At 55.9% G+C, this 18,877-nt stretch overlaps 1 protein-coding gene and 1 long non-coding RNA gene across 2 annotated transcripts in view; one reads left to right on the forward strand and one right to left on the reverse strand.

The window, feature by feature from the left end:
- Positions 1-2,154, forward strand: part of LOC113926883 — a 64,200-nt gene extending 62,046 nt beyond the window's left edge. The window contains exon 6 of the mRNA XM_027602273.1: positions 1,589-2,154. The gene's annotated coding sequence lies outside the window, so the exon portion shown is untranslated. The remainder of the gene's footprint in view (positions 1-1,588) is intronic.
- Positions 2,155-2,188: 34 nt separating this feature from the next.
- Positions 2,189-5,553, reverse strand: LOC113910360. Its single transcript, XR_003516020.1, has 3 exons — positions 5,183-5,553; positions 3,938-4,107; positions 2,189-2,425 (listed from the first exon to the last, which is right to left on the reverse strand). It is a non-coding gene; the product is annotated as an uncharacterized LOC113910360 (long non-coding RNA).
- Positions 5,554-18,877: the final 13,324 nt, after the last annotated feature.

An 18,877-nucleotide genomic window follows, 5' to 3' on the forward strand; every position in this document is an offset into this window, starting at 1 on the left:
GACACAGTCCGCGGGACAGGCACGTTGTCCCATTTCAGAGGTGGGGAGCCCGAGGCCTGCAGAAGGTGGATGACTTGGAGTAGAGGAAGCAGGCTTGCCAGGCAGGCCTGCGCAGCGGCTGGGGCTGCTCTTCTCTCTGCCACTACAGGATCTTGGCTCCCTCCCGCCACCCCCGCGTTGATGCCCCAAGCAGGCTGCAACAGGCCCCACTGGCCTGGCTCCACTTCTGGGTGTGAAATTTGGCTGAGTCGGCACCTGGGAGAATGGGGCAATTGCCATCCTGGAGCCTGGGGCCTGGCCTGGGGCCAACGGGCAGACAAGAGATGGTGGGAGGGCCTGAGTACCAGGCAGCCAACCAGGGCTTGGTGGCTGGCAGGGGTGGGTCCGGAGAGCACCTGGCTCGAAACTGGCCAGCTCGGGGATGCTGAGCTCAGAACAGAGCCCAGCTGTGTGCGTGTGCCTGGCTCTTGGCAGTGCCTGAGCATGTCCTTGAGCGTGACTTTGTGTGTGCGCATGCATCTCAGGATACATCTGGGAACATGGGTTCTTATAAATGTGCGTACATGCATCACATATCGGTATAAGAATAGGCAGAGCTATGTAGTTGTGTACATCTGTGTGTCTGTGTGTGTCTGCACATCAGTGTGTAGGTGAACTGCTTGCATGTACACATCTGTCAGTATCCGTGTATATGTGTGTCTATACATTTCCACCCGTATGCGCGGGTGTCTGTGCGTATGTGTCTTTCAGTATCTGTGCAGGTGTGTGCACACCGGTGCGTCCATCCTGGTGCATGTCTGTCTGCCACCTGTCAGTATCTGTGGACACGGCTCCACATCTCTCTGTTGGCATCAGTGAAAGCATCACTGTTCAGCATGTGTGACCTTTCCAGGGATTCTGTTCTTCGGTCTGTCCTGTACTTGCATTAGCGAGTGCTTCCATGGCTGTGCCCCTTGGCTGGTGCATTTCTGGGTATGTACGTCTACCTGTGAGGGTGTTGGTATCTACTGCCGAATGCAGGCATGGCTGTATCAAGGTGAGCAGGATGGACTCTTGGATGTGGCTGCCATAGCTCCCTGTTTTCTCTCCATTTTTCTTTCCGTTCCTCCTTCCTTCCCTTCTCTCAACTCACTCTTGCAGACCTGGCCCAGGCTGCTGTGGAGGGGACAGATGAGACTTGGAAGCCCACTTCAGCTTCTGGAGAGGGGCTCCCTATGTCCATCGCCCATGTAGACTCAGCCCCAGAGCCACACAGGCTCCTGGCTTTTTATTTAATTATTTTTATTTTTATTTTTTTAAAGATTTTATTTATTTATTTGACAGCGAGAGACACAGCGAGAGAGGGAACACAAGCAGGGGGAGTGGGAGAGGGAGAAGCAGGCTTCCCGCGGAGCAGGGACCGGACGCGGGGCTCGATCCCAGGACCCTGGGATCATGACCTGAGCCGAAGGCAGACACTTAACCAACTGAGTCACCCAGGCACCCGCTCCTGGCTTTTTAAAGTTGTCGCCCTCCCCGTTGCATTTTAATCCTCACCCCCAGCAGCAGTGAGAGCGAGAACTCATGTCTTTTTCTCCTTCCCTTTGAGGTGTCCCTCCCATTCCTCCTACCTGCTGAAGGGTGGCCTCACCACCCGCTGGAAGATCTGTCGGCTTGGACTTTGATCTGCAGTCAAATGCTCTGCCCCTGAGCTATACCCCCTGTCGGCTTGGACTTTGGAGCACGTGTGCCCCAACTCAGCTCTTTGTCGATGGTCACTCTGCCATCGCTGGAACTTTTCTGGGATGTGACTTGGGGCTCCTCCCCTCCTGCCTGGGTTTGGATTCCAGCCTTCCCCGGCTGGCCCTCCCTGCCCAGTTGCCCGGGTCATTCCCAGGCAGCCTCACTTGGATATGGTTCCCCGCACGTGCCGGCTGCCCCGCAGGGACGGGGACTATCTTCCCTGTCTGCCCCAGGCTCCCAAGCCCCGGCCCACAGCTGTGCTGGAACAGGAGTGTGATGGATCATGCCAGTGCCTGAGTTCTTAACTTGCCATCATCCAGTGCCTCCCCCCACCCCCTTACAGTTTTCTCCCTTTACCGATGGTTTTGTATGGAATTTAAAATAAAAAAGATTGGTTAAAAGTTGGAAACCGTGTAAGTGAAAATAAAAGCACTTAAGACCAATAAGTATTATTTGAGATTTAATGTACAGAGAAAGCTCGGTAAGATGACATTTTAGGGACACTTCTCAGCTGGTATGTGTCCTGACTTTGTTCTCCTCTCTTGGGGTCTGTTGGCTAGATGTCCTCCTTGTTGGAAGCCTGCCCAGGCAGGCGCTGAAGTGAAGTGTGAAGAACTCGGGCTTCAGGCTGGGATAACCTCGCATTGACTCACTCACTGGCTGTGTGACCTTTCTGGACCTGAGTTTCCTTTTTTGTCCTTTTCTATGATGGGGACAAAAGACCTGCTTTGTAGATCAGTTGTGCGGAAATAATGCCAGGTCTGGAAGCAATGCCCGGTGTTCAGAGTATTCCCCCTTCAGAATGCACCCAGAACCCAGCTGCCATCCCCAACCGCTGCTTTCCCAGCAGAGGGCTGCACACCGGCATCCTCCCTGCTCCCCAGTGGTCTGGTCCCTACATAGCAGCCACACTGATCCTGTTAACATTCAAGTCCTAGCATATCACTCGCCTGCTCAGGACCTTCACTGCTTCCCACATCCTGTGGAGGAAAGCCGAGGTCATCACAGCAACCTCAAGCTCCACATGCTCAATCTCCCCACCTGCGAGGGTCTCTGTTTCCTCCCTTTCACTTCCCTCCAACTGCACTACCCTCCTTGTTCCCCAAATGTGCCAGCCACATTCCTGCCACAGGACCTTTGCATGTGCTGTGTCCTTTGCTGGAATGCTCTTCCCCCAGATCTCCTCCTGGCTCCCTCCATCATCCCCTTCAGGTCTTTACTCAAATGTTACCTTCTCTGTGAGGAACACCCTGCTCTTTCTGACTTAGTTTTATGTATGGCTCTTATAACACTCTAGGAATACCATACTATACTTTTAACCTATTTATATTCTATGTTGCTTGTCTTCCCAAGAGAATGTAAGCTCTTTTTTTTTAAATAAAGATTTATTTATTTATTTGAGAGAGAGTACGTGAGTGGGGGGGAGGGGCAGTGGGAGAGGGAGAGAGAGAATCTCAAGCAGACTCCCCACTGAGCACAGAGCCTGATGCAGGGCTTGATCCCAGGACCCTGAGATCATGACCTGAGCCGAAATCAAGAGCTGGCAGCCCAACTGACTGAGCCACCCAGGCGCCCTGAGAATGTAAGCTCTTTGAGAGCAGGGATTTTTGTCTTTGTTTCCATCACCTGGCAAATAATGGGCACTCAATAAATTTTTGCTGAATGAATGAATTGCTCGTCATTTTGGAGAGTGTCAAGTGGCTATCTACCAGTTTGGGCAAGCAATCAGGGGTTATCCTCTGGCAGCTCTGGGGGGAGCGTGGCTTCAGAATGACTTCCTTAGCAAGGCAGTGGGGGTCCTTGAGAGGAAACCTGCCCCCCCCCCGCCCCCATGGTCCTGCTTGGGGGCATCCAGTTCAGGAGGAAGCGCCCAAGTGCTGATTCCTGACCCAGCCTGAGAGTCAACACTGTGTCCCGCTCCCTGGCATTCTCTTTTATCTCCATACACCACAGCTACAAGTGCATCCAAGGCCAAGGTGGTCCTTCTTGGAGGCTCACATTCAGCTGGGTCTCTTCATGGGATAAGGGCACTCAGGCTAAAGTGGGTAGTCCAGCCAGGCTCGGGGAGCCTGAGGGAGGGTTAGCTACTAGGAGGGCACGGGATGGGCGCTCAGGCTCAGGGAGTAGCTGCACGGGCAGAGCTGAGCATGTAGGAAGCCCTTGGTGTGCTAGGGAAGGGCGGGCAGCAGGGTGTGGCTGGAGTATGCCTACTTACCTGGTGGGAACTTTCCGAAGCCGGGATTGGGTCCGGTCCCTCTTTGCCTGCCTGTCTCGGACCGCGCTCAGCCCTCAGCAGTGCCATCAATTTCTGCTCAGATCCAGGAGTCTAGGAGTCTGGTGGTGTAGTCACCTCAGAGCACAGCAACACCATGGTGAAGGTCAGACCTGGAAGTGGGTCTTGGTCTTACCCTTTACTTTAAAGTAGTTTCTTCAAAGATGGGGGCGGGGTGCTTCTCCAGAGGTGAGAGACACACCCAGACCAGAGCCATCTCTCCAAACAACATATTCATGGCTAAAAGTGGCTTTGTCTGGAGTCTGGAACAGACTTCTTAACTTTTTTTTTTTCCCCCAAATGCCATGGACTTCTTTAGCAGTCTGGTGAAGCCTGTGGAACCTTCTCAAACAGCATTTTAAATGCATAAGATACACAGGATTACAGAAGAAACTCATTCTATTGAACTGTAGTTCTAATCTTGGACCCCAGGTTAAAATGGCCAGTTATGCTCTTTGAAGATACTTCGGTCTTTGAAAGGAGCATAAATCCTGGCTTCTCCTCCTGCACACTCGGAGGGGGGTGCTGGGGCAAGGTGTTCGTGCCTATCTTGGCAGGGCTGTCCTGGGGTGGAGGGAGCAGCCCTCTCCCACCATGCCCACAAGACAGAGTTTGAACCCTTCAGGGGAAGCCACAGGGAGGGAGATGGCTGGGCTGCCTGGGGGAAGGAATGAGCTCCCCTCCTCCGGGGGTGGTCAGCTGGAGGCCCATCTGCCAGGGATTCTGGGGTCCGGGTGCAGTGGGCAATTGCTGCTCGGGCTGGGTGCGGGGGAGATTTTTGGTTGATTTAGCCCGAGGTCCTTTTGGAGGTGGATCTAGGAGGTGTACCTGTGGCTGTTGGTCTTTCTCCTTTTCCAAGCCCTGAGCCACCTGTGCGAACCTGGGAAGGGGAGGATGGCACTTTCTTCTGGCTTTTGCTTACCAGGCCCGGGCAAGCAAACTGCACCAGTGCCAACTCAGCTTTTCCTCACAATCAGCAGCTGGTCTTGGTCTTTTGAAGACACTGGGATTTGGGCTGGGGAAGCCTCTTGCTATTCTGCGTCTGTCCCCCAAACCTCTTGCTATTCTGAGTCTGTTCACCAAAACTATTCCTGGGGTGGGGGGGAGCTTGAAAACCAAACCACCCAGCCTCCCCGCAGCTGTCTAGAGTTTCAGATCAGAGCCTAGGGTGGGGTCCCTCCTTCTTACCTGTGGGGCACTGTTGCTCTCCCCAGAGACTGAGACGTCTGAAATGGTCTGGGCCAAACCCCTGTGGTGTGGAAGGGCTAACTTCGATGCAGGAGGGTGAGGGCTTAGCCCAAGCCACATAGCCTCTGGGTGGCAGAGCTGGTTTTGGATCATCAGCACCTGCCTTCCTCCAGCCCAAGGCGGGAGAGCTGCCGTAGGAAGGCAGCCTTGGGTCCCCCTTGACAAACACATCATGCTTCCCACCTAAACCACCTCCGTGGGTGGGGAGCCAGGGACTGGTCTATTAGCTTTCTCCCGCTGTCCCCCGAGGGGGCATTTGTCTGTTTTGCATTTTTTCCAGGCTGTAGTTAGACAACTCCTGGTCCTGGGGGGAGCGCTGCAAAGAGAAAATGTCAGGGCGACACGCCGCCAAGATAACATTAGCGAAATATCAAGTCCTTTATGATGTCAGGAGGGATTCCTTCCCGCGGCTGGGGCTGCCTAATGACATCATAAAATAGGCCTGCGGCAGCCACAGTCCCCCTGAGTCATCAATCAGGCCTGTCTGCCGAGGGCCCCAGCACACGGGGTGGGGGGCGGGACGCAGGATTTGAAACTCAAAGGGGGCCCAACACAGCAGCACTGTGCTGGGCCGAGGGGCTGAAGGCACCCACAGCCCCTAGGACGCGTCGGCCTCCTGAACCCCGGGGAGATCCTGAGGCTGAGTCGGCCGGCCACTAATGGGTTCCCCGGGAGGCCTCTGGCCAGGGCACAGTACTTCAGTGGTGCTGACGGAGAGGAGGGGACCTAAGCCCGGGCTTCCTACTTGCTGATATTGCTAGGGACAGACATAGGCCCCCTCGTCTGGAGCAACTACGGGACCAAGAGTCACAGCACTGGAGACAGCGGGAGGAGGTCTTTGACTCTCCTGCGGCTGGTGTGTGCTCCTGAAGGGTGTATGCTTGCCCATCTGCGTCGTCTCGCTCTATACACCTGCGGGTTTTTACAATACCTATACTGTACAAATGGATTATCCATGTCTGCGTTTGCCCGGGTGTGCAGGCTCGTGCCTGCAGCCTCCTCCCGCCTGCTTCCTCTGTGTCAGAGTGTCTGTCTGTCCTCACACTTCTCTGTGTGTCCATGTGCTGGTGCTTCTGTGTGTCAAATGTCTGTGAGGTGTGGGAGGGCATCTGGAAGACCGAAGACAGAGGGAGGATCACAGACGGTGAGGGGGGGTGGGGTGGGGTGTCTGTGCGTCAACCACCCTTGGCTGAGAACTTTGGATTGTACTAGAATCACCTGGGGAGATTTAAAGACCTACCCATGCCCCAGTCTTACTTCAGGTCAATTAAACCAAATCTCTGGAGACCAGGCTCAGGCAGTGGTGGTTTTAAAGGCTCCCCAGGTGATTCTAAAGTGCAGCCAGGGTTGAGAATCAGGGTGTCCAGAGCCTTGCTATTCCAAAGGGGGGGGTGTCCGTGGACTATCACCTGCCTCACCTGGGAGCTTCTAAGAAATGCAGACTATCAGGACCCTCCCAGGCCTTCTGAGTTACTCGGCATCCTCTCCAAATCTCTAGTTTAATGGGATCCCCAGGTGATCTGTGCATCCATTAAAGTTTGAGAAGGGTAGAGCAGTGCTTCCCCACTAATGCAGATCTAAGAGTTTCTGATTTAGTAGGTGTGGGGTGGGGCCCAAGAATCTGCTTTTCTAGGGAGCTCCTAGAGAGCTGCTAATGCAGCTGACTGGGGACCACACTTGGAAAACCACTGGCTTCGATGTCGTGTATGAGGAAGACAGAAGGAGAGTGAGTGGAGGGGCGTGTGTATTGGGGGTATGAGGATGGGAAGGAAGGGGACGTCAGCAGTCACCCGGGAAGATCAGGTCCCCCCAAAAAGTGTGGCCTGCCATCCTTTTAGGTCCTCAATTTCCCTGGTTCGGGGAGGGACTAGTCATGAGGAAAGTAAAGAGAACAGGAAACATAAGCAAGTTTCCTGAGAGCTGCTGGCCTTTGTCCTCCCTTTCTGTCCCCGAAGGAGCTCCCCTCCCTACCCCACCATTCCATTAGGAAAAAGGGTCCAGGGCTGAAAAAAAATTATTAAGAAGGGGCACCTGGATGGCTTAGTCGATAGAACATATGGCTCTTGATCTCAGGGTCATGAATTCGAGCCCCATGTTGGGCGTAGAGATTACTTAAAAAAAAAAAAATTTAAGAAAAAAGAATATTAAAAGAAAAAGGATCCAGAGCGGGACCCTTCTTTGTTTCCAAGAACCCCAGGCCAAAGAATCAGGTTTTCTCAGAGCCAAAGCTCATTAAAATGCCCACGTGCCTTCGTGGAGCTCCGGCCCACAGTGGGCCTCCGTCATGAGGGCACTCATACCCAGTTTGCCTGGGACGAGCTCAGCGCGTGATCTCAGGGGATGATTCTCATCCTCTCAAAAGTTCTCAAAAGTTTACCCGACAAACCATACGGTTCCCCCATTGATAAAGGCTGCTGGAATGATTCCAGTCTGGTTGAGGTAGAGGTGAGCGGGCCTCGAGGGCGGGGTAGGAGGCAACTAGGTGTGTTTCCAAGGGGGAAGCCCTCTGCAACCTGCCCCCCACCCCTGGGTTCCCTCCTCCCGGCCTGGCTTCCCGGGTGAGCCGGTGAGCGGTGGGAGGGAGGACAGCCAGCCAGGGGAAAGGGTTTACCCTCGTGGAGGTGGTGCGCTGGGGAGCAGACATCTCTCCCACGGGGCAGCAGGCCCTGACTGTCTGTCCATCTGCCTGGCGGCGGGAGGAATGGCGGGGGCGGCGGTGGGAACCACAGACCAGCAGCCCAGGCTCAGCGTCCACGGCTCCCTCTTGCTTCCAGCGGGGCTGTGCACTATCAGCACCTCTTTGGGCCGCATCTGGGCAGAGGCAGCGGGGGGGGGGGGGGGGGGGGGGGGAGGAGATAGCGATCAACCGGAATACCAGAGGTGTGAGGCAGGCATGACCTCACCCAGGGTGTGCCTGCTCTCGGAGCCTCGTCAGGCCACCCTCCCCGCCCGCTCCCAGGCACCCCCAGGCCGGCTTCGACAACAAGCTTCAGCCAGCCACAGCAGGGGCGTCCCTCCGCGCCGGGCTGGGTCCCAGCCAGGGCTCAGGCCAGGGACCTCTCTGGGAGCCTCCTCTAGGCTGTCTGGGGGCCAATGCTGTGGTCTCTTAGGGGATCCGGGGGGCCCTTCTCTGGCTCCCTGGGACTGGGGCATTTGGAGAAGCAGGGAGGGAGGCCTGAGGCTGGGGAGTGCTATTCAGGACCGGAAATGTGGTCAGGAAAGAAGGGAAGTTGTTCCTGCCCAGTGGTGGAGGGAGCTTAGAGGCCTGTCTCAGCTTGGGGCAGGAGGTGAAGATCAGGAAGAGACGGTGCCCCCCCAGTGTGGCCAGCAGGGGCGCCTACTGTGTGTCAGGCAGCTGGTTAGCCAGAACGGATTTGGAAATCAAAGCCGAAAAGCCCAGAAGAGACTGTGGGAGGTACTCATGGACCCAGATGTATTAAAACACCTTTTGGTAACTGCGGATTGAGCCCATGTGGTAAAGCGGGAGGTTCATGCCAAGTGGTTAACCGTGGGCTCAGAGAGGAGGGGCTCCTCCCCGTGAGGAGCTGTGGGGGCCCTGCAGAATCCTGGGTGGCGGTCCCTAGGAGAAAATGCCCCCACCTCTGATGGGCTAAAGCAGAAAGTGAGCGAAGCAGCTCCCGTGGAAGCTGGCTCTGAGTCTTGGTGTTGGGGGGTGCCCTTGGACCCCCTCTCACTGTCCCGGCTCTGTCCTGTCCCTCGGCTGTTCCCATTTAAGCCCGCAGGCATGCGCAGGTCCTTCCCACACATGCTTCTCGTCCCACTCGGGCTACAGCCGCACCCACTCCCGACTGACCTACACTGGTGCCCACTACCTCCATGCGCACCCCACACCCACACCCACATTCACAGGGAGGCAAGCGGACCTCACCCAAGGGCATTGTACAAACAGCCACCTTGAGATACCTTTGCATAACGAATGAATGGATCCACCTGTGAGCTGCTGGCCTTTTCTGGGCACGCTGGGTGTCTGTGGGCTCAGAGTCCCAAACCCTGCAGGGCAGACCGCATTTGTCCCTGTGCCAAAGGCCACAACCTTGCTCCCCGCAGTGCCTCCTGGTGGCTGCCTTCCCCAGCCTCCTGGATAGAGCTGCCATCCAGAGTCCGGAGCCCCTTTCTTCCATGTGCTGATAAGGGACAGGGCTGTATCGTAGTTCGTATTGTTCTCTGAGTTATTGATCCAGCTCAGCAAGTGTTTCCTGGGCTTTCCATGTGCCTGGCCTCTCTGCTAAGCTCTGGGGCCCAGAGACAAGGAGAATAACTCACCACTTTCAAAGAACATCTGGGGCTTAACAAGACCCTTAAGGCTCGCAGTCTGTCCTGGGATTACATCCTCCCCGGACCCTCCCCCACCTGTTCACGCCCATCTGCCCTCACACACACTCTTCTCTGTCACGTGACAGCCACCCTCCTCCTCCCTGTCATTCTCTTGCACCCCCTTGTTTTCCTCCTTCACACTGGCATGACATCACTTTCTTGGTTCTGAGGCAGCATCAGGAGTGTTGTGAGGAGGCTCCCATTCCTCCCTAACATCTCCCCTCCCTCACTTTCCAGCTTTGGAAAGTGCTCTGGGCGATGCAGAGCCAGGCAGAACCCGCGGTTGCAGGGGTGGGAGGGGCGTGACGGTGGGGTGTGCCCACTGGGTTCTGGGTAAGGCTCTTGGGCTTCTCGGGGGCCCATAGCGTGGTGGGAAGTGGATACAGGAAAGAACGAGTGGGAGAGAGAAGAGAGGAGGGGTAGGGAGAGAGGAGGCAGAGACAAATGGGCATTAAAGAAAGTCACAGACACTGCAAAACAACAGGGACAAACAGACCAACAGAAGGAGATTCTGACCTGGTCACCAAGCACTTCTAACAAAATCACCCTCTTCTCTGAAAGGTGGACTTGGGTCTTTCTTGGCGCATGCTGGGATGTTGCCCGCACGGTGTAGCCCTGGAGCGGGCCTCAGAAAGGCGGCTGGGGTCAGCCCTGGCCTCCTGCTGGCCTCAGCTCCCAGCCTGCTGGGAAGGGCAAAGGCTCCTTGAAGGGCAGTCCAGGCTGGGACCCCCCCCCCATCTCCCCTCCACGGGCCCCTGGCTTGCTGTGGTCTTGACACCCTCAGCTCGAGGCTTCAGGGAGCTATGTCAGAGATGGGAAATCAGCTTTGCAGGGAAAATTTCGCTAATTCCCAGCAGCCTCTGGCCCCACCTTGCGTGGGCGGTCTTCAGCCTTTCCTTAGAAGCTGTATCCCCAGGTCCGCCTTCTTTTGGCCCTTGGTGCCAAGTGGGACCCCATAAGCCCCCTTCCTCCTGTCCCTGTGAGGCTGCCCGGGCTGAGAGTGAGGGCCCGCGATTAGCTGCCTGACTTCTCCTCCTTCCCAGCCCAACGGCCAGGAAGCTCCGAGGCGGATTCTCATCCCACCCAACCTGCTCTGCAGGGCTCCTGGGCCTCTCCCCCTTTGCCATTGGCCTGGGGGACCCCTCCCCAGCCCTGGCCAGGGCTGAGGAACCTTGTCAAGAGCCCTGAGCAGTCTCATGAACCCAACAAGGGTTCGTGTCAGGGGCTGCGAGTCCTGTTTTGTCCCCACAGCACGCAATCGCCCCAGGACAGAGGGGCCTTGGCAACCTCCAGGCTGGTTATCTGATTTGGGGGCTGATGGGGTTTCTAATGGAAAACAATATGGTAATTTCAGAATGTTCCTGATTAGATGAAAATGATATTGCATCAAAGTTACTTCCTTAATTTATTCAGAAAATAACAAGAGAGAATTCTCTCCTAAGATCCTTAATTAAACCAGAGCTTCCCCTGCATAGGAAAAGCAGGCACTGAGCTCCAGGTGTGGGGGACAAAGGTTGCCCCCTGGACGGGTCTCCCAGGGGCTGCAGGGTCTGGGCAGGTCTTCACCCAGATAGGCTGCCCGCTCTGCCTGGAGGCAGCTTTGGCAGCAAGGGCATGGGATGAGGCTCCTTCCCCTGCAGGGAATAGTGGGGTGAGCATCCTAGAATTATTCCAGTCCCTTCCTGTCTTCTCTGACTTTATCCTTCGAGTACTTAGTGACCCAAAGCCACAGAGACTCAGCAAGCAGGGGTGGCAGAGCTGCGTGCCCAGGGCGTCTTCAAGACGCAGAACAGCTAGAGTGAGCAGGGAAGATGCTGGTAGGTCCAGTTATGATCGGCACTGGGATTGGCACGGGAAAATTGGCACACCCAAGTGGCTTAGCCGAGGATGGTTTGATTTGAGAGGGAGAGCAGGTATAAGAGAAACAACAAAGGATGGCGAACCATCTGCACACTGGGAGAGGAAGCTGTGGCTACCCTTAGGCCTGAGCAAGAGAAGGAGGGACAGAGAGACGGACCACTTGACAGAGCATGGACCACCACAGCCAGTGCTGGGATGCAGTGAGTCCGGGAAGACACAGGGATACATTCCCCATCTCTCTCTTTTCCTGCCCTCCCATCTCCTGCTGGTGCTGAGCATTAACTGGCTTGGACTGGAAGTCAGTGGGTGGGGATCCTGGGTGACACCCTTCATATTGGTGAGGCTCCTGGGGCACAGAGCAGGGCAGAAGATGGATCTGGGTGCTGGGAGCAAAAGGAGGATGGATAACACAGCCCGCAGGGGGACGGTAAACAACCTTTCATGGTCTGGTGCTCCAGAATTCTCTAGCATATTCTTACTCATTTTCCTTGTCAATCCCCACAACAGACCTAGTACAGATTCTTGTCTCCAGGAGGAAATAGGCTCAGAGAGATCGAGTGATGTCCTGGAAATCGCACAGTAGGGAGGTTATGGTTTGGACTCAGTTCTGCCCCACTCCAAGTCCTCCCCCCGGTGCCCCGACGTAGAGGCTTGGGTGCATAAAAGTGAGCCTTAGCTGGGTGTTGTGAAAGCTTCCTGGTGTGAAAGGGCCCTGCCTAGAAGCTTCTGTGAGGTTGTGAGGGAAGTCCTGTCTACCACTCGTGAATGAAGAGCTCCAGTAGAGTGGACCACAACAAACTGCCCAGGAAGCAGACATTTCTAATTCTAGTGGGACCTCCTGCGCCCGGGTCTGACGTGGAGGACTGGTTGGGACATGCTGGAGCGGGAGCTGAAAAGGGGGGCAACGCGGCAGAATTAGGATCATTCTGAAAGGAACTCCCCAGCCCCCTGGGGACCAGCCCCCTCTGCCCACGTTCCTGCTGATCACGCTGCACCAGCCTCGATCCCCTGTCCACCACGCACCAGCACCCCAGCCGCTGAGCAGCGCAGCTGGCCAGGTTCTGGCTGGGGATACGCTGTGCCTAATTCTCTGGGCTGCCGTAGGAGCCTGGTCCGGGCTCTCGGGGAGCTCCTGACTTTGGATTCGGATGTGGCAAAGGCGTAGAGAGGTAGAGCCCAGGGCCCTGATGCAGGGGCTGCAGGGACCTCAATATTCAAGAAGAGATCTGAGGGTGGGGAAGGTGGTGTGTGAGCATGTGGGTGGCTTCTACACATGGATGTGTGCGCGTGTGCCCGTGTGCATCTGAATGTATGAATCTGGGTACATACATGTGTGAGGATGGGCACATGAGAGAGAGGGAGAGAGAGGGGAGAGGAAAAGAGAGGGAGAAAGAATTTGTTAGGGTCATCAGAGATCAAAGTCAAAGGAAGAGAGGCTCGGATGGGCCATGTGAGATGATGATGGTGATGGTGATGATGGGAATAATAATAACAATGACAGCTCACACTTATATAACGCTCACTATATGCTAAGCCTATTCCAAGCCCTTTATATATATCACCTATTTTATTTTTTTAAAAGATCTTATTTATTTATTTGACAGAGAGAGGGACAGCGAGAGAGGGAACACAAGCAGGGGGAGTGGGAGAGGGAGAAGCAGGCTTCTCACCAAGTGGGGAGCCTGATGTAGGGCTCGATCCCAGGACCCTGGGATCATGACCCAAGCCCAAGGTAGATGCTTAATGACTGAGCCACCCAGGTGCCCTATATCACCTATTTTAATCCTCACAACCAATTTAGGAGTTAAGTATTATTATCACCCCATTTTACAGATGGGGAAACTGAGGCACCGGTTTTGTTGTTGTTGTTTTTAAATGATGTGCCCAAATACTAGGGCTGGGAATTGGGCCTAAATCTTAACGCCTGAGAGGCACTGCCTGCTAGACTTGGAGGGTGTGGCCTCTGATTCACATGGGGAGCCTCTGGACCACTATTTTGATTCTCTATCTCTGTGTCATGTTCTTTTTTCTCAGAGCAGGACTTTTTTGGGGGGGAATATGAAATTGACCCTATAAAGCCTGCATATCAGGCAGGTGGTCCTAACTGAGCCACAGCAGGGAGGTATCAAAGGAGCCTGGATTTGGGGGGGCCATTTACTCTGCATGGTTGGTGTAGGGAAAGCACAGGGGTGAGGCAGAGAGGTGAGTAGGGTGGCTTTTGAAGGGTCTTTGCAGGCCAGGCTAAGGTGTAAGACCTACAGCCTATCGTGTGGGTGGTGGGAGCTCTCAGGAAGGGTGTTACGCAGGAGGGTGGCATGGTTACCATGGTCATACTGGCGACCGCGTAGAGCAGAGAGAGACTGGAGCCAGGGGGCCTGGTGAGCTGAGTGGTGAGGCCTAGGCTGGGATAGGGCGGGAGAACGGGAGCGAGGGGCTGCACTTTGGGAGGTCGAAGCCTTCATATGTGGTGGTAGCCTGAATATCTGGGGGTGTGAGGGAGTTGCTGAGAATCGGCTCCTAGGTTTGCAGGCATCTGGGAGGGTGGAGAGCATGGGAGGAGAGCAGCTCCTGTCACACCCATGGGTCCCTCCGGAAGGTAGGGATGCCTATGGCCTTGGTAGCCGAGACAAGGTGCCCTGAGAAGTGGCCAGGGCATCGCTGGGCCCTGGAGAGATACAAATTGGCCCTGTTTTTCTCTCCTGACGGACTCTGTAGGCTAGGGAGGCAGGAGGTCAGAGCATGGCCAGTGGACGCATCGGGAAATGGGGAGTATTGATTTCACCTCAAATCCTTTTCATTGTCTTCAGGTGTTCCCATTTCTAAACACATCACGTGGGCGTGTACGAGAACTAGAGCTGTACATGATTCATTCTTAAGTCTCAAGTGCTAGAGGACCAGAGTACAGTGGTTAGAGCTCTTCTCCTGTGGTTGTTTGGGGGTTCAAGTTCTAATGTGACCACTCTGCAGCTGTGTGTTCGTGGGCAAATCACTCCACCTCTCTGAGCCTTAGTTTCCTCTTCTGATAATTAGGGATCATGATGGCAGATATCTCAGAGGCTTGCTGTGAAGATTGCAGTAGTTAAGCACTACATGGCAGCCCTCGTTATGATTGCCCAGATCTGGGCAGGATGACCTAGAACAAGGCTGTTTTGGCATTTCTCGCAGGACCCCTTTCCCCCTTATTTCCACCCTCCCCAGAGGGAGGGGACAGAGCCTTCTTTGGGAACTGAGGGGGGCAGACAAGAGAGGGGCGGTCTTCCTGGCCAGGGAGGGGTGTCGATGAGCCTTTACTGCTTGGCTTCACCCTTCCCCTGTCAAGCCCCTCCCCTTCCCGGTGTCCCAGGCCCCACCTCTCTCCTGCAGTCCCGGCACAGAGGCTGGAACTCAGGTGCCCATCACCCCGCCTAGACTCCGCCTTCCCAGATAGGGTACGGACCTGCCCTTCCTCCGTCTACCTTCTCGGGCCTCAGCGCAGCGCTTCAGCTCCCAGGGGCCCCTGTGCCTACAGACCTCCATCCCCGTGCTCTCTCAGATGTCCCAGAGGGGTCCTGGGGGCCAGGCGGACCCCCCCGCCAAGGCTGGCTCTCAAAGAAAGCATCAGGAGAAGATGGCCGCCTCCCTTCTCCCCTCCGCACCCCCAGCTCCCCCAGTTGGGCGGCGGCGGGGCCTGAGCCCCAGGCTGAGCTCAGCTCTTACCCCAACCCCAACTCCGAGAGTTTGCTGGCAGCCGCCTAGATGACTTTGGTGTAGTTTCTGTGGTTTAATAAGCTACAAAAACGGCATTATTTTAAGCCAATCTGGATATAGCACAAAAACTCTCACCCCGTCTGTTCTGTGAAACTCAGATACCCTGACGAGAACACAGCTCACAACCAACTAATACAATATTCCACCGGGCTCGCTGTCAGCGGGCCCCACGCGGGAGCCGGCTCCCCGAGGACTGCCCAGGCGCGCTCCCCGCGGCCGGCAGGGAGGCGGCGGCCCAGGCGGGAGGGGGGGGAGGGGGAGGGGGAGGGCGCGCTGAGCGGGGGGGGGGGGGGGGGGCCCGCCTCTCCGCTCCCCGAGGAGCTGGGCCGGCCGCAGCCCCCACCGCGGGACGGGAGAGGAGAGGAGTGTTCCTGGCCTGCTGACAGCAGTTTTACTCCCACCACGGGCATATGTCTGATTCCGAAGCAGGGAAGTGTGTCCAACACACCCAATGCAAAGACAGGTTGTTGAATATTTTTTCTCTCATCACTAAAAAGGATTCCCTGCTGGGTGCAATCAAGATCCATAAACTCACGGCTCGAGTCGGTGTGAAAGCAGCGCTCCAGCCCAGACTCCCTCGCTGGCGCTAAATGCAGGCTCCGGGCGGAGATGCACAGACATCCGCTAGCAGTCTGGCCTTGCGACCGCCAGTTCCCGGCTCATTAGGCAGCGCGCTTATTTTGGGCTACGCTTCAGTGGATTAACTTTCAGTGTAAAGTTTCCGAGCTCAGGCATCGTCCCTGTGGCGCTGGCCCCCTCCTCCTTCGGTGGGTACCAGGGTTTACAGAACCAGAGGCAAGGGGCTGGCTGACGGGGGTCGTCGGCAGCCTCAGGATGCACCCCCCCCCCCCCGCAAAGGAAGGCGGGTGGGCGCTGGCCCGGCTGGGGCTGACCCGGGGCGCCTCGGGGTCCACCAGATGCCCGATGCCTAACGTTCCCAGCACACACTGAACTTGGAGGCTTTGAAGATCTTGTAGTTTCCTTGAAGGGTTGGTCCTGGTGAGACCCTCCCCTCTTCCGGTTGTGGAGAGGTACCATCCACCCACCCTTGGCAGCGGCAGCTCTGTCCCCCCAGAGAGGATCCCAGGTCGTGTCTCGGAGGTTCGAATCCTGTTGTTTGTGTTTCCTTCTGAGGGGGCCCCCCTCCATCCCTCCAGCACGCTGACTGAGGCAGAGGGAAGTGGCAGGGGTCTTCGTTGAGCCATAGGGGAGCCTGCTGGGAGTTGAGAGGGGAGAATGGAGGAAAGACCCCAGACTCCTTTCTGATGGCTTGGAAAGGAAGACCTCAGAGATCCTGCAGACGCCGAGGGACCCCCCCCACCCCCACCCCACCATGGTCAGTCCCTGGGAGGTGCTTTTAGATCCAATGATTTAAAAGTCTAGTTCTTAATTCTTAAGAAGCAAAAGCACAAAACCCCCCTCTCTTCCCCTGGTATCGCAGTTTTCTGGGGGGCATATGATGTATCATTGAAAACCAGGATGAACTTCAGAAATAGCATGCAGAGTGAAGGGCAGCTTAGCCAGCATGTGGAAGCCCGACAGGGTGTGGATTCTATCATGCGCTTCCTCATTTCTCGAGAACATATAATCCCAGGCTGACTTTGTACAAGGTACTGGCCCTGGGCTGTGGGAGGCAGGAGAGGTCTCCGCCCAGGGAGGGAGAGCGGATACAAAGCCATTCTTCCCTGTGTTCATGGCTTAGCGATGACCGTGAGCCCAGCGCTCTGTTTGGGCACTGAGTGAGTGCGGCAGGTGCAGCTTGAATACCAAGCAGAATGTGAGGAGCCTGTGCAGGAGAGAAGTGGGCTCCGGGAGAGGCGGCGCTGCCCCTGTCCCCTCTCAAGCAGCTTGGAGCCGTGAGAGCCGCCAGGTACACATCCTTTGAAGAGTTCCACCTGCCTCCAGAGGCCCACAGGGGTCATTTTGCCTCCAAGTTACATGGAAGCAGAAACAAATGATGGGAAAGAGGAAATGTTGAGGAGGTTTTGGGGAACCCTGGATTAAAAAACTCTCTCATATTTCATAAATCTCTCTCTCCCGACCCCTCCCCCACTCCCTCCCGCTCTCCCTCTCTCCAAGAGATCAGCACATTGCAAAGACAGGTTGTGGAATATTTTCTCTCTCATCACTAAGAAGGCCTCCCTGCTGGGTGTAATCAAGAACCATAAACTCGCCTACGGCTCGAGTATGTGTGAATCGAGCCCTGCTCCTCTAGCCTCGATTCAGACATGCTCAGGCCGGCTTACAGCAGCCAGACTGATCCCCCAGATGCACCCTATCCCTGGAGGGGCTGCGGCCAGGGGGCTGGGCTCCTGGAGTTATCACCACCGGCTCCAGGCTCTGTTCTGGCATGGAATTCAGGGCACCTCTCCTGAAAGGTCAGGAAGGGGAGCGATCGATGCCCGCAGACAAGGAGTCAGGGTGTTGGCAAGTCCATGGGCACTCCTTGGCCTTCACACTGTGTCCCCAGGTCCCTAGGGGGAGGAATCGGGAGGCAGGGTGGCCCCTTGGTCCCGGCTGTTATTTCCAAGGGGCCCCCTGACCAGATGGAGTGGCTTCTGTCTGGTTTTCAGAGTTGTCCCTGTTACGTGGAAGAGGGCAGGGACGTGGGGTTGCTCCAGAGGGCTGGAAACAAGTTGGGGGCGGGGAGGCGGGGGGGGACCGGAAGGAGAGAGGAGAGCTAAGGAGACGCACCAGGGAAGCTGGGCTGCTGACTGCTTGGCTGCTAAGTGCGCCATCCCGCTCTTTGTCTGAAAATCCATTAGCCGGATTGGAGCAGTCCTTGGATGCAAACTGGGGAGGAGCACCTTCCACCTTTCCTTGACTTTCTACCTCTGACATGACTCTCCAATGTCACTGCCAGTGCCTGAATGCCTGGGCTGGGTCACCCCTCTTCCCTGACCTCCCTGTGTCCACCGTGACCCTTCCAAGACATGAATCTGACCATAACATTGCCCCCACTCCCCACAAGGTGCTTCCATGTGGCCCTATTTCCCCCAGGAAATGAGCTATGGTGAATAATCAAGATCCAGCCCTAATATTCCCTCCAAACAAACCCCCACCCCGCCCCAAGCCCCCAGTTGGCGATCCTTCTGGACACTGGAGCCATTTCCCAAACTGCTTTGTACTTTCCCACGTCCAGGCCTGTGCATTCACCATGCCCCCTGTAGGCATGCCTTTCCTCCTCTTCCTAGTGACCTCCCTGCCCTTCCAGGCTCTGCAGAAATGTCTACTCTTCTGAGGAGCCTTCTCTGACCCCCCAGGCAGAGGTAGTCCCTGCTCCCTGGACAATTTGTGCAATTCAGCCCTTACCATCTGTGCTGTGACTGTCCCCATCAGTGTCCCCCTCCCCACTGGGTGTGCACATCTCCTCTAGGGCTGGGGCTGAGTCTAATACAGCTCTGCGTGCCCAGGGCCCAGCACCTCGTTTGCTGGGATGAACAACAGCAGAAATTTCATCGCCAAGTTTCAACACCGCTTTCCATCTGTAGTTGCAGTCCCGTGTCCCTGTGTGCGTGTGTGCGTGTGTGCGTGTGCGGGCACGTCTTCACTTGCCTCCTGCCCTTCCCCTCTGCATCCTCCTACATACCCTTCCCCTCTCCATCCTCCCAACAGGAGAGGGAGCTCCTTGAGGGTAGGATGGGGTCTCGTTCATCTCTGAAGGACAAATGAAAAATGGGCACTCGTGAGTAG

The sequence above is a fragment of the Zalophus californianus genome, chromosome 4, assembly GCF_009762305.2.
Source record: "Zalophus californianus isolate mZalCal1 chromosome 4, mZalCal1.pri.v2, whole genome shotgun sequence".
NCBI lineage: Eukaryota > Metazoa > Chordata > Mammalia > Carnivora > Otariidae > Zalophus > Zalophus californianus.